The sequence below is a fragment of the Mauremys reevesii genome, linkage group 9, assembly GCF_016161935.1.
Source record: "Mauremys reevesii isolate NIE-2019 linkage group 9, ASM1616193v1, whole genome shotgun sequence".
Classification (NCBI taxonomy): Eukaryota; Metazoa; Chordata; order Testudines; family Geoemydidae; genus Mauremys; species Mauremys reevesii.
In genome coordinates this window covers 93,486,294-93,499,500 of record NC_052631.1, presented here as the reverse complement: position 1 = coordinate 93,499,500, position 13,207 = coordinate 93,486,294, and the positions used below count along the sequence as shown (strand labels likewise).

Genomic DNA, 13,207 nt, shown 5'->3' with positions numbered 1-13,207 from the left:
CCACCTTTGCCCCGCACCTTCAGTCCAGTACCAGAGTATGGTTGGTCATCATGAGGAACAGGGGCCTGGAAGATTTGCTATTGGCTTCAAAGCAGCAGGCACAGGCTATTTATCTATGTACTCTATCAATATCAGGTCCCTATGTGATATCAAGTATCAGTCCTTAGATAGAACACCCACAACTTCCGTAGGGCTAAAATTCTCAGTACTTGGTCTCTGCCCAAAGGTGACTTTTTTTCAAAAGCCTTCTTGGAATTTCATGCCACAATGAAGACTACAGGACTACCCCATGTGGTTACTGGCTCAGCTCCCATAGCTGGTCCAAGTCTTGATCAGAGTTTGGGCTGGGGGTGGAGGTTAGACTGTTGGAAATAAGGTCAATATTATGGACTGCATATTACCACCTGTACTTTGAGATGATGATGTGTGTATCCTGTCAGGGGAAGGGGCCTGTTCTGATTATCCATCCAAAAGCTAGTGGAACTAGAGTGCTTCCAGAAGGCCCTGAGGGGAGATGTCTTTCTGACAGACCAACCCTAACAATAACGTTGCAATGATCTTCTATGTTTAACTATTGATAGGATGGCCCCAGCATCCACTTCTCCAGCTTCACCTCCACAATGCACCTCTGTTTGCAGGCCCTGCACAGTTTACCTAGGTTTGCAGACAACCTGCAATAGATCAAGTATCAGGCAAGTTGGATAGAGCACAGGTAGCAGAAGTCTTGGTCTTAAAACAATCAACTACATCATCATTTAATGACTACTATTCTATGGCTGCATATGCGGTAAGGAAGACATTCTTTGCCTCCACTATATCATCTGCAAAGTCTTCATTAGCAGATTTTATTTTATTTTTTTACTTTTTGGTGTTTTAGGGTAATGAACAGATTGCTTAAGCAGAGCTACCTTCAGTCAAGTCCCTCCCGTAGTGAGCAATTTCCTGATGTGCAATGAGTGATGCAATTAAAGTGGTGGCACATCACTAACAAACCAGATACATCTTTTGTAAATAATGTGAAGACACCTTGTCAGATCTTGTTGTCTGGCCACTGTGACAAGTATAAGTCACACATTTCCTTTGCATTCTACTGGCAGAACAGTCTGCGATTTATGGTACTTTCTTTTCACTGCATAATTTGATTCATATCACAAATTATGAAGACTGCATCCCAATTTTGTTCATTAACATATATCGAGTGCAGTAAGATTTAAATCTTGCATCACTTAAGATTAATATAAACAAGAAATTGCAAGATTGCTACATCTATATAAACGGGGAACATTCTCAAACTGGTGCTCATTTATTTAGCTGCACAGCTTTCAGTAGCACAAATGCAAATTGTGGGATTTAAACCCAGTGCATCCAACATCACAAAAATCAATTACCTTCTGACAAAGGACACTGAAATCAAGGGCCAGAATTCAAAACTGGCCACCAAAACTGCTCCTGCAAATGCCATCTAACTCAGAAATTAGATTCACAAATACCTCATTTAGATGTGCAAAATTACAGGCCAGGATGAAAATTTAGCAGGAGATCTGTCAAATAATGCAAGCTCTCTCCCATACTGGCCAGTCTCTTGAACAATTATTCATCTATGTCTAAAAAACAACATTAAGCCCTACCTCCATATTGTTTGTCAATGGAAATTCAGCATGGAACGTTCAAACCATGAAACGGCAAGAAAAACTTGACTTCATTTTGTGGTTTAGTGTTTCTCCCTTTGTCTTGTCAAAGACCAGGAATGATGTTCCTGGAAATGGAAGCTTCATTTCTACATGTAATCATCCACAGAAGCCAATTATTGTGTATACACCCATATCATTATCATCTCTTAAATATATAGTATTTCAGTCATCTTACAGTGACATACCTCTGACAAAGTCAATAAAACAAACAGGGCAGATGGAGGTTTAGGGTGTGGTAGGAATGTATTAAAGCAGATTGTGTCCCAGGAAAAAGCAACCTTGACAAGCCAGCCTCAACTTATCCTGTTAGTACTTTCAGTTTTTGCCTTCTCTTATTTTGCTCAATTAAGAATGAGGCACATCTTCTAAATTGAAAGCTGAGGAAAGCAAAGGCCAGATGGCCTACGGAACTGATAATGAAACATTGACCATACCAAGGCTAGATGCACCTGCTCAAATTTAGCTCACACTTGGAGTCACTGAAAGTTGCCATATGATGACTGATGTCTTAGTGGTGTCACTCCGGTACCAAAATCAATCATCACAACTGGCAGCCTGGAAGTCAGTCTTTATAGAAACCAAAGTATTGGGTGGGCATAAGGTACAGCTGCTTATCCCTACCCCAGATTCTCTTGGACACTTTAAAAATAATTGACATCAAATTATATATCTCCAAGAACTGACATACCCCTGCTTCAAATCTAGACAATAATTGGCCATAAGAACCATCTTCTTTGCAGCCCATCAGCTTTTTCCTGTAACAGCACCTTCACATCTGTGATGCCTGGCCATGGCACCACCAAAAGTGCCGAGACTGTGAAGGTAGCACATTAAGCCTGAGAAACCCCTGCCCCCACTCCAAGCATCTGATCTCAAGCCAAATGTATGGCACAAACTATACCCTCTCATCCTTAAAGGTGATGCCTCCTGGAGCAGGATTGAGGCAATGGGGGGAAGTCTGTATTGCAATTTCCTGTGCTGCACCTGCTGTGTGGCTAGGTAGCCTTTCTTGTTCTGGAGCTTCCATGAACACTATATTTAATATGAATAAAACAAAAGGCCGAGGCATTAGCAGATACCATATCATGAAGTGTACAGTTTGGGGGAGTGACAGATGCTGCTCCATGATGTTTTATTTTCCGCTTTGGGTTCTTTATGTTACAGACACAGTTAGTGACACACCCCATCAGGGAACTGTTTCTTTGAATGTTTCCCATTTAAAAAAACACCTTTGCTGGCCAGGAAAATGGATTAAGTATCACCTATCAGTGTCAAAGTATATTTGTGCTGAGAAGATAACTGAAGGTTGCTTTAGCAAGAAAGCACATCCTGAATAAACCCTGATGGTGCATAGCTCCATTAGCTCAGGATTCAGTTACCATTAAGGTAACAGGTTGCACTGAAGTAGTTATTACTTTTTCACCAGGGTATCTATGGATTCCATATTAATTAGGTTATAAATGTAATTAAAACGTAGCATGGAGACAGTGTTTTTCATTGCAAACCCCTGCCCATTGCTATCACCATCTTCATTTAACAGATGGGAAACTGAAGCAGCACTAAGAGGTCTGCCGCTCCTTCTCCTGTTGGAATCAATGGCACAACTCCCATTGACCTCAATGGGGGGGAAGAAGCAGGCCGTGAGTGACTTTCCCATAACAACTGAGGGGGAGTGGCAATACTGGTACCAATTACATGTTTATCAGAAGGAAAACTGGAAGAATATTGCAACAGCATGGTTTCCAGATCTTCTGAATGAAATGAGAAGTGGTGGTGGTGATGTCTGTGGCAGGCTAATGTATGGGGAGCTGTAGGGAATCAGAGGACAGAGATTAGAATGCTGTGTGGAAACAGAACATGAGGCTCAATCCAGCTCCACTGACATTAATGAACTCCAATTGCCTGAAACACTGCACCTTATTGCCATGTAGATGGGAGTCCGTAACAATACAGCATCCAGGCACTCTGACTGGTGAAGACCAATCCAATTACAACGTGCCATCTTTATATTAATGTTTACACTGTCACGAAAGAAACAAAGCTTGAATTTGATACATTAAAAGAACTATCAACCCTGTCATTTTTCTGTCAATACATATACATCACTAGCCATCCATGGTTCAGTTCTGTAACTGACATTTGATCAACCTTTCCCTGTTCTCTCTCATTAAATTAGAGAAACAAGCAAGTGTTCTAAAAAAGTATGTACCTACATTCACAGTGGGTTAAGCACAAAGGAAGCCAGAAACTGGTTTCTTGCTATCCTGTTGCTTCCCTGCTGTAGCTTCTATCCTCTCTCTCACTCCTCTTCTAGACATTTGCTTTAGCTCCTCTTGTTCCAATGCCTCCTGCCACCTACCTCAGCCTTGCAATTTGTCTTTCCAATCCCCCTCCACTCACTGCATTTCTTCCTTGTATCAGTGCTCCCGCACTCAATATCCCTGTGACAGCAATACTCAACCAAAGTGTTTTCTGTTCCAGGCAACCAGTGTGTGACACAGGTTTTTTTGATCATATTGGGTACAGTCACTCCAAGGAGCAGGGTGGGCGTTGCACATGCGCCGGTGGCAGCCCAGCGCTCTCCCGGGGTCTATGTAAGTTTGCTCCCAGGAGTCTTGTCCCGTCTTCCCCAGCTGGGATGTTCTGGGCATATCCTTCATCGGCTCCACCACGCTGTCGCTCTTCTCCCTCACCTAGGGAGATGCAGTCACCGATGTCTGCTGCGGCCGAGGCCATCTTTGTGGCTCTCTTTCTCTTTGCCATTTTGTTAATTCTCTGTGTGATGCTCTGGTACATTTGCAGGGACGTAGACAACGACTACATCTGAATACAGATCCAGTGGGATGAGCGCTGGGACCCGAGCCTGGCACAGAGGCATAGACAGCCTCTTGCTCTCGCTCAGGGTTGTGGAAATGGGGGTTATCTCCAGACAGGTGATTGCACCATTTGTAATTTGGGAGCAATCGCTAGCTAAAAACCTCACTCCAAACAAACGTATTGTAATTAACAAGCTATGGGTAAACAATACCCCTGAGATGTCACAGGCAAATGACAACCTTGGTTTGCTCTTCCTGGCTAATGGTATTTTTCCCTTCTTCTTTTCCCCCTTTGAACTGTAAGATGCCTTTACCTGCTTTGATATTGACTTAACACAAAAAGGCATAACTTATTTAATAAAAGTGTTTGTAAAGTCTGCAGTAACTTCTATTCACAATTCGGGGAGTTCAGACTTAAGGGGCATTCACCAGAGCTGCTTTTGGGTGTAGTTGATGCAGGATGTGTGTTAATTTCCTCTTGTAAAAACAGAAAAATACCATGCAGATCTCAAGTAGTATGTGGAGGAGGGAGCTGATTCTAGCATAGTCTTGATCCACACAGATCATTTGCAGGTTACTTTAGTAACCTCAAAATTTGATTGATTTATACCTTATCACTAATGTATTTAGTCTTTCCTCACCCCTTCCAAGGGTACAATGCTGTGTAAAAATAATAATAATATTAAAATAATACAGAAATGATCACAAGTTGTGGTTATTCCACCAGAATGTAATTTTACATTATAAGCTTGCTTTGCTTTTAAAACACTTTCTTTGCTTTTACTAGTATTACATTTTTATATTTTGTATTATTAAAATATTTCCATTACCATAGGAAATTTAGGTGTGGAACAGAACATAGGCTAGCTAAAATAAAATTGCCTGGGTCCATACTAGAAATGGTCCTTTTCAGCCACCACACAATATTTGTTATTTCAGACATAGGTAGTTTTTACTTTACCAGTGTTCCAGCATCTCAGTCATATTGTGCAATTCAGAGACTGTTCCCCCAGAGTGAACCCCCATACTGGCCACTCTGTTAGATATTAAACCTGCACATATAAATGTCCCCCAGGTGCAACCAGCAGTATAAGTCTGGGGCTTTCCGAACTTTGCATTGTTTTGCAACATCTTTGAGGAGGAAAAACAAATTTCTTCCACACTGTATGGGTTGCAGTGGTTTCACATTTAACTTTGCAACATTGGACCCTTGTTAATTTTTTTTATCCTGCACCAACTAGTGTCACCTGACTTATCACCACTGAAAAGTTAAAAATTTGGTACAAAAGAGGGCAAGTGGTTGTGCTCCATATCACTTAAGGATGTTTTCACTTTGTATAGCATGTATCCGTTTGTCTTCCCCCTTTCAGAAGTCACCAGTCTTCTCTACATGGAATGGACCAGAAACAGACAGGTAAGTTCTGTGATCCTAGAACAGGACTTTTTAAGGTGAACTGGAAAATTAGAACAAAATTAAGTTGGTTTTGTCCTTTATGATGTATAAAGACGACATTATAAATATTTTTCTGCCTTTTTAAAAATATTTGAAATATCCAGAGCTTGCTTCCTTTTCTTTGATGGCGAAACTTACCTAGATCTTTGAAAGACCTGAATAGTGATGTTCACATGGCTTCCTTTAGTTGTCTCCAGACTGGCTTACTGTATGTACAATGTGGTCCATGTGTGATTAAACCTTCAGATCATCCAGAAGCTACAGTTACAGCAGAACAGAGCTGCTTGATTGCTTAACAGCACATTCTCATGAGACAAAGTGACATCTGTGCCCCATGTTTTGCACATCTTCCTGAACCATTCACAGGTAAATTGAAGGACTTGTTTTTAACTTATAAAGCTCTAAAATAATTAAGTCTTGAGTTCCTCAGAAACCTTCTTCTTCTGTTATACCTCAGCATTTGAGATCAATGGAGGTGCTCAAGCTAGATTGGGGAAAGACTAAATACATTAGTGATAAGGTATAAATCAATCAAATTTTGAGGTTACTAAAGTAACCTGCAAATGATCTGTATGGATCAAGACTATGCTAGAATCAGCTCCCTCCTCCACATACTACTTGAGATCTGCATGGTATTTTTTTGTTTTTACAAGAGGAAATTAACACACATCCTGCATCAACCACACTCCAAAGCAGCTCTGGTGAATGCCTCTCAAGTCTGAACTCCCCGAATTGTGAATAGAAGTTACTGCAGACTTTACAAACACTTTTATTAAATAAGTTATGCCTTTTTGTGTTAGGTCAATATCAAAGCAGGTAAAGGCATCTTACAGTTCAAAGGGGGAAAAGAAGAAGGGAAAAATACCATTAGCCAGGAAGAGCAAACCAAGGTTGTCATTTGCCTGTGACATCTCAGGGGTATTGTTTACCCATAGCTTGTTAATTACAATACGTTGGTTTGGAGTGAAGTTTTTAGCTAGCGATTGCTCCCAAATTACAAATGGTGTAATCGCCCGCTTGGAGATAACCCCCCTTTCCACAACCCTGAGCAAAAGGCTGCCTGTGCCTCTGTGCCCGCGTTACCTTGCCAGGCTCGGGTCCCAGCGCTCATCCCACTGGATCTGTATTCAGATGTAGTCGTTGTCTATGTCCCTGCAAACGTACCAGAGCATCACACAGAGAATTAACAAAATGGCAAAGAGAAAGAGAGCCACAAAGATGGCCTTGGCCGTAGCAGACATCGGTGACTGCATCTCCGCAGGCGAGGGAGAAGAGCGACAGCGTGGTGGAGCCGATGAAGGATATGCCCAGAACATCCCAGCTGGGGAAGACGGGACAAGACTCCTGGGAGCAAACTTACATAGACCCCGGGAGAGCGCTGGGCTGCCACCGGCGCATGTGCGACGCCCACCCTGCTCCTTGGGGTGACTGTGCCCGCCTGCAGTCTAACACGGGTGCGGGGGGGTGCAGAGAAGAGGACCTGCTAGCACTGGGAACCCATCCCCAGCTACATGTGCCACTAGACCTAGACGTCTCCATGGTCTAGTAGTTTCTCCCCATTGGTCCCACTCAGTTGTCTGGGTTCGGAGAAGGCACCTCAGACCCCGGGGTCTGCAAAACAACATGTCTGTACTTGTGTCAGGGGGTAGCCGCGTTAGTCTGTATCCACAACAACAAGGAGTCCGGTGGCACCTTAAAGACTAACAGATTTATTTGGGCATAAGCTTTCGTGGGTAAAAAAACCTCACTTCGTGCATCTGAAGAAGTGAGGTTTTTTTACCCATGAAAGCTTATGCCCAAATAAATCTGTTAGTCTTTAAGGTGCCACCGGACTCCTTGTTGTTTTTATGTCTGTACTTGCTGTCTGCTGCTCTGGGGTTTCTATCCTCACTTGAATGCAGCAGCACAAGGCAAATGAGAAACACACACACCCACCCTTCAGGAAGCCTGTTGCGTTTGTCTGGCTGCCCTCTGGACGTCCTGCTGCTTTCTTGACAGGGTCCGCACACTTGATCCTGTTCTCAGCGCAGGCTGCAGTTTCCCTGCTGCAGAGTCTGACTTTTACAAGCGGGAGAATGTCAGCAACATGTTTGTCAGCTATAAAAGCAGCTGCTGAGCAGCCAGACTCCAACAACTGGAAAGGGAAAACAAAAACTGCTGATACATCAATGGCTTCTAATTTGTGATATGTTTATTTTGGGAATGTTTAGTTAGGGGTTGGGGGGGGGTAGGTCCTGTTTGCCCTAAAGCTGAAGATCTTTAGGAACATGCAGACTGGGCTAGACAGGATAAGATCTATGGGCTCCAGTGCTGGCTCCTTTCTAGCATATTCTTCAGCATCTTGTGATTTCTTTTCTAGCTCGGTCCCTTGGGGAAACTATTTCACCTCACAGGCAGTCAGCCAAACATCCTGACTGCGGAAGAAGTATCTCCTTGATTTACTCTGTCTGCCTTTCATGAATATTCGAAGGTTCAGAGCGCTGTTTTATTAGATTTTTAAATTATGAACGATTCTCGAGTTAAGATCATTTCTTGTTAATTTTATTTTGGTTTTGTTTTATGGTAGTATCTGTGGGCATTATCCTCAACCAGCCTCTGCTGCTTGGTTTCTTTCTGTCTTGCAATAGCTCTTTTCCTGTCATTTAGTCTTGCCCAATTACATTGTGCATGATTGTTCTCTTTTCTAAACAAGTTACATAGAGCCTTTGGGAAACCATCATGCAAATCAAGACTGTGACATTTCAAGTGATGTTTTGAGACCTTTCTTTTCAGATCAAAAATGGATGGAACGCTGCTGGCAATTCTTTGGGTGCCTTAGGAGAGGAGTGGGCTGTCCTATCCAAAGATGCTGTCTGTCCTGTTAATAACCTGCAGCCTGCCCCTTTCCCAGCCATTTCAGTGCTAAGATTCTCTCTCCGTTGTTGCTATTTGTCTCCCAATTTCCTTTCCTATCTCTTTTTCCTCACCCTTCTTCTCCCTTGTGTGGCTGCCAATGCTTTCTCACACCCCACTATAACTTTTCTCTGTCTCTTGTCTTCCATCACTGCTGTTAGCATTTTCTCTACCCTTGCCTTGCACCTGCTTCTTTCTCTCCAGTTCCCCATCCTTGCATTCTTTCCCCCTTCCATACGCACCCACCTCATCAGAGCTGAATGTGTACTACAGAAAGCCAGGCTTCCTGATGTGTGGTTGGACATCTTGGCAGCAGCACAAATGCGCATCAACAATAGAGACACAGAAACATGGATCACACCTGCAATTTTCCAGCACCTCTGCAGGATTGTTTTTTATTATTATTTTATAATGGAGATATCCTATCTCCTAGAACTGGAAGGGACCTTGAAAGGTCCAGCCCTCTGCCTTCACTAGCAGGACCAAGTACTGATTTTGCCACAGATCCCTAAGTGCCCCCCCCAAGGACTGAACTCACAACCCTGGGTTTAGCAGGCCAATGCTCAAACCACTGAGCTATCCCCTCCCCTGACATCTTTCAGGAAATCCACAGGAGTGGATGAAAGATTTCAAGTGCTACATACTCCTGTAGCACTTAGTAAATAACAACATAAATCATAATAATGCATATTGTCAGATATAAGCGTGGGCTCTCAAACCCCATCAAACAGTGGTTCTCAACCTATTTACCATTGTGGGCCACATATGCACCTCTCTCTGTGTTATGTGGGCTGTATCCAAACAATATATATACTACCGGTGACTTCCTCAGGGCCATACAGCCCATGGGAGGCGGGTTGAGAATCACTGGTCTAGATTCTTAGTTGCTGTTAATTGGCCTAGTCCCATTTATTTAAATTGGCTTTAACAGCACCTGAAGAACTTGCACATGTACTTTATCTCCCATCCTTTTAAAGAAACTACAATCTAAAATTATTTGGTTTTTTTTCTTACTAGCATCCAGTTGGTTAGCTAAAAGCTACGGGTAGCGCTCATACATGGGCAGCTGTTGAGGGAGGCTAGCTCCTGGACCCACCTCTTATGCCTGAGGCCCCACCCCTCCCCCAAAGGAGCCCAGAGCAACCCCACCGTGACCCCCAGCCCCAGGCAGCACAGCTGCAGCACCCCCAGCCCTAGTGCACTGGGTAGCCAGCCTCGGAGTGCCAGGCAGCAGTGGCCCCAACCCTGGTGCACTGGGCAGCCATGCAGAATGGCCACAGCACCCCCAGTGCTACGTGTGTTGGGCAGCACGGCTGCAGTGCCTCCAGCCCCAGAGCACTGGCAGCTAGGCGGAGTGCCCTGAGCACCAGGCGGGCAGTGCAGCCCCAGTGCCAGCAAGGGCCAGGGCAGAGCACCGAGAACCGAAGAAGGGGGCATAGGGGCAGAGCGTGGGTGGGGCCTCCCCCAGCCTATGATACCAGCCGCTGCCCATACGTCCATAAATTTTTAACGCTAGAATGGAACATTAGATCATCAGTTACTCCTGTACTGATCCAATAACTTGTATGACTAAAAGCATGTTTTCCAGAAAGGCATCCAGTCTTGACTTGAAGATGGAGAATCTACAACATCCCATGATAGTTTGTTCCAGTGGTTAATCATCTTCCCTGTTAAAAGGTTGTGCCTTATTTCTAATTTGAGTTTGTCTGGTTTTAACTTCTAGCCATTGATTTGTTATGCCTTTCTCCATTAGGTTAAAACACCCTTTAGTACCTCATATTTTCTCCTCATGAAGGTACTTATACATCTTCTTTGTAATATGCTAGACAGATTAAACTCCTTAAGTCTCTTACTGTCAGGCATTTTTTTCAGCTCTTGGGTCATTTTTTCCACTCTTCACTGTCCCCGCTCCAATTTTTCAACATTCTTTAAAAAATGTAAACATCAGAACTGGACAAGATATTCCAGTATTGGTCAGACCAATATCACATACAGAGGAATAAATCACAACCCTACTCACTGCTCCCATGTTTATAATACATCCAAGAATTACATTAGCCCGTTTTGCCACAGCATTGCACTGCGAGTTCATGTTCAGTTGTTGACACCTGGATTCTTTTCAGAGGCATGGCTTTCTAGAATATGGTCCTCACATGCAGCCCTACATTCTTTGGTCCTAGAGGTATAACCTTGCATTTGGCTTAATTAAAATGTGTTTTGTTTTAATTGGTCCAGATTACCAGGGAAACCAAGTCACTCTCTCTGACTGTCCTATCCTCATTATTATTTAATGTGGATGAAGGAAGTGTATGAAATAAATTCCTTTACATCAAATAAGCAAAAATAAAACAAATAATAAATAGGAACATCAAAATATTAAAAAATTAAACTTAAATACAAAAGGTGACATTAACCTTAGTTTTCATTTTAAATACTCCAGTATGAGGAAATGTGAAAGTTATAGTTTTCATAGTGATCTTAGCCACATTTCACTTATACATTCAAACTACCTCTCCTTGACGTTATTTGTGATCATCTCAGAGAATTTGGACCATTGTACATTTAGGGCATTCACTGAATCCAAAATAGTCTATGGGTTTGGTAATGCATGTCTTAGTCAAGTGTGAATCCCATAGTCTCAATGAAATGGAGAGGCCAGCCAACACGGCAAGTTAAGGTTACTAGGAGAACTTGGGGTGAAATCTTGTCCTCACTGAAGTCAGTGGGAGTTTTGCCAGACATCAGCAGAGCCATGATTCATTTTTGTATTTCCTGACTTTTAAATTACTTAAATTACAACATTAACCTTACATTGATGCAAAATTTTGGATTTAATTGTCCTGGGTTGACTCCAGTAGGACCTGCTATGAGCTTAGTGCTTTTGAAATTCAGGCCACTTATTTAGGTGTCCAAATACAGATACAGGAGACTAGCTTTAGCCATCCAGGTTTGAAGATATTGGTCAGACTCTTGACTTATTTCATTGTGTATTTCCATTGTTTCTTAGTTGAAAAAATCTGCAATTTTGGGACTGCACAGTGAAAGAGCAATGTAAAACCACACCCATGTAATGAGGTAACATCAATACTGTGTATTTACATTAGATCATTGTTCCATAAATAACATGCAAATCTGGACTCAGTAGACATTTCATATTTATATATATATATATATATATATATATATATATATATATATATATATATATAAACTGATTCCAAGAATAAGAACCGTCAATACTGAGTCAGACCAATGGTCCATCTAGCCTAGTATCCTGTCTTCTGACAGTGGCCAATGCCAGGTGCTTCAGAAGGAATGAACAGAACAGGTAATCATCAAGTGATCCATCCCCTGCTGCTCATTCCCAGCTTCTGACAAAATAACTGATTGATTTTTCCCCAAACTGGGCTGGCAATAACTTCTAAGGACTAATCGCCTGGAAAGCTTCTACTTTTTAAAGTTTAGCCATGGCCCCTTCCCCCAAAACAGCTTAATCTTTTTTAAAGCAGAGAACTTAAAGAAATACATAATAGCTATTTTAACTATTCTATATCTTGGTTACTTTTCTTTTACATTCATTGCTAATCTTTTACCAGAAAAATACCCATTATAATGATGTTTCCCCCCAAACATCCATTTTTAAAAAGTAATGTCAAAATTAATTTGGATTATGTTACTTAAACTGCTTTTTCGCTTTGGAAAAGTGAGTTATTTCCAATAAGGAAACATTGGCCAGTACTGACCTGTTGCCTGATTTAATGCAACCATCATTTTTCACTCACTTCTCTGGGGATATCACTCTCTAAACATCAGGCTAGCATGTGTGGCAGGAAATCAGAATGCTACTGCAATCTCTCTTGTAAATCCTCTACAATTCCTCTTTTGGAATAGCAGGGCACAACGTGTCTTTCCTAAATGGATTAGTTGCCTGTATTTACCATCCAGTTTCAGCTGTAACAACAGATCACACTTCCATAATTATTTATATGCCGCCCCCCGAATCCTGGCGCCCTAGGCGACTGCCTAGGGTCGCCTAATGGAAGCGCCGGCCCTGCCCTGAGCCCTCTCCCGCAGTCCGCACCCCTCCTGCACCCCTGCCCTGAGCCCCCCCTGTGCTCCACACCCCTCCTGCACCCCAACCCCCTGCCCTGAGCCCCCTCATACATCCCAGACCCCTCCTCTGCCCCAATCCCTTGCCCTGAGCCCCTTCCTGCACACCACACCCCCTCCCACACCCCAACCCCCTGCCCTGGCCCTGCATACAATTTCCCCACCCAGATGTGGCCCTCAGCCCAAAAAGTTTGCCCTGACCTAGATCCTGGTTCTGCAAAGACATATGCATATGCTTAACTTTC

The 13,207-nt window shown here is 42.9% G+C and overlaps 1 long non-coding RNA gene across 1 annotated transcript; it reads left to right on the top strand.

Annotated features, from left to right (window-relative positions):
- The first annotated feature begins 5,793 nt into the window (after positions 1–5,793).
- LOC120372199 lies at positions 5,794–10,503 on the top strand. Its single transcript, XR_005584782.1, has 3 exons — positions 5,794–5,921; positions 6,207–6,326; positions 10,429–10,503. It is a non-coding gene; the product is annotated as an uncharacterized LOC120372199 (long non-coding RNA).
- Positions 10,504–13,207: the final 2,704 nt, after the last annotated feature.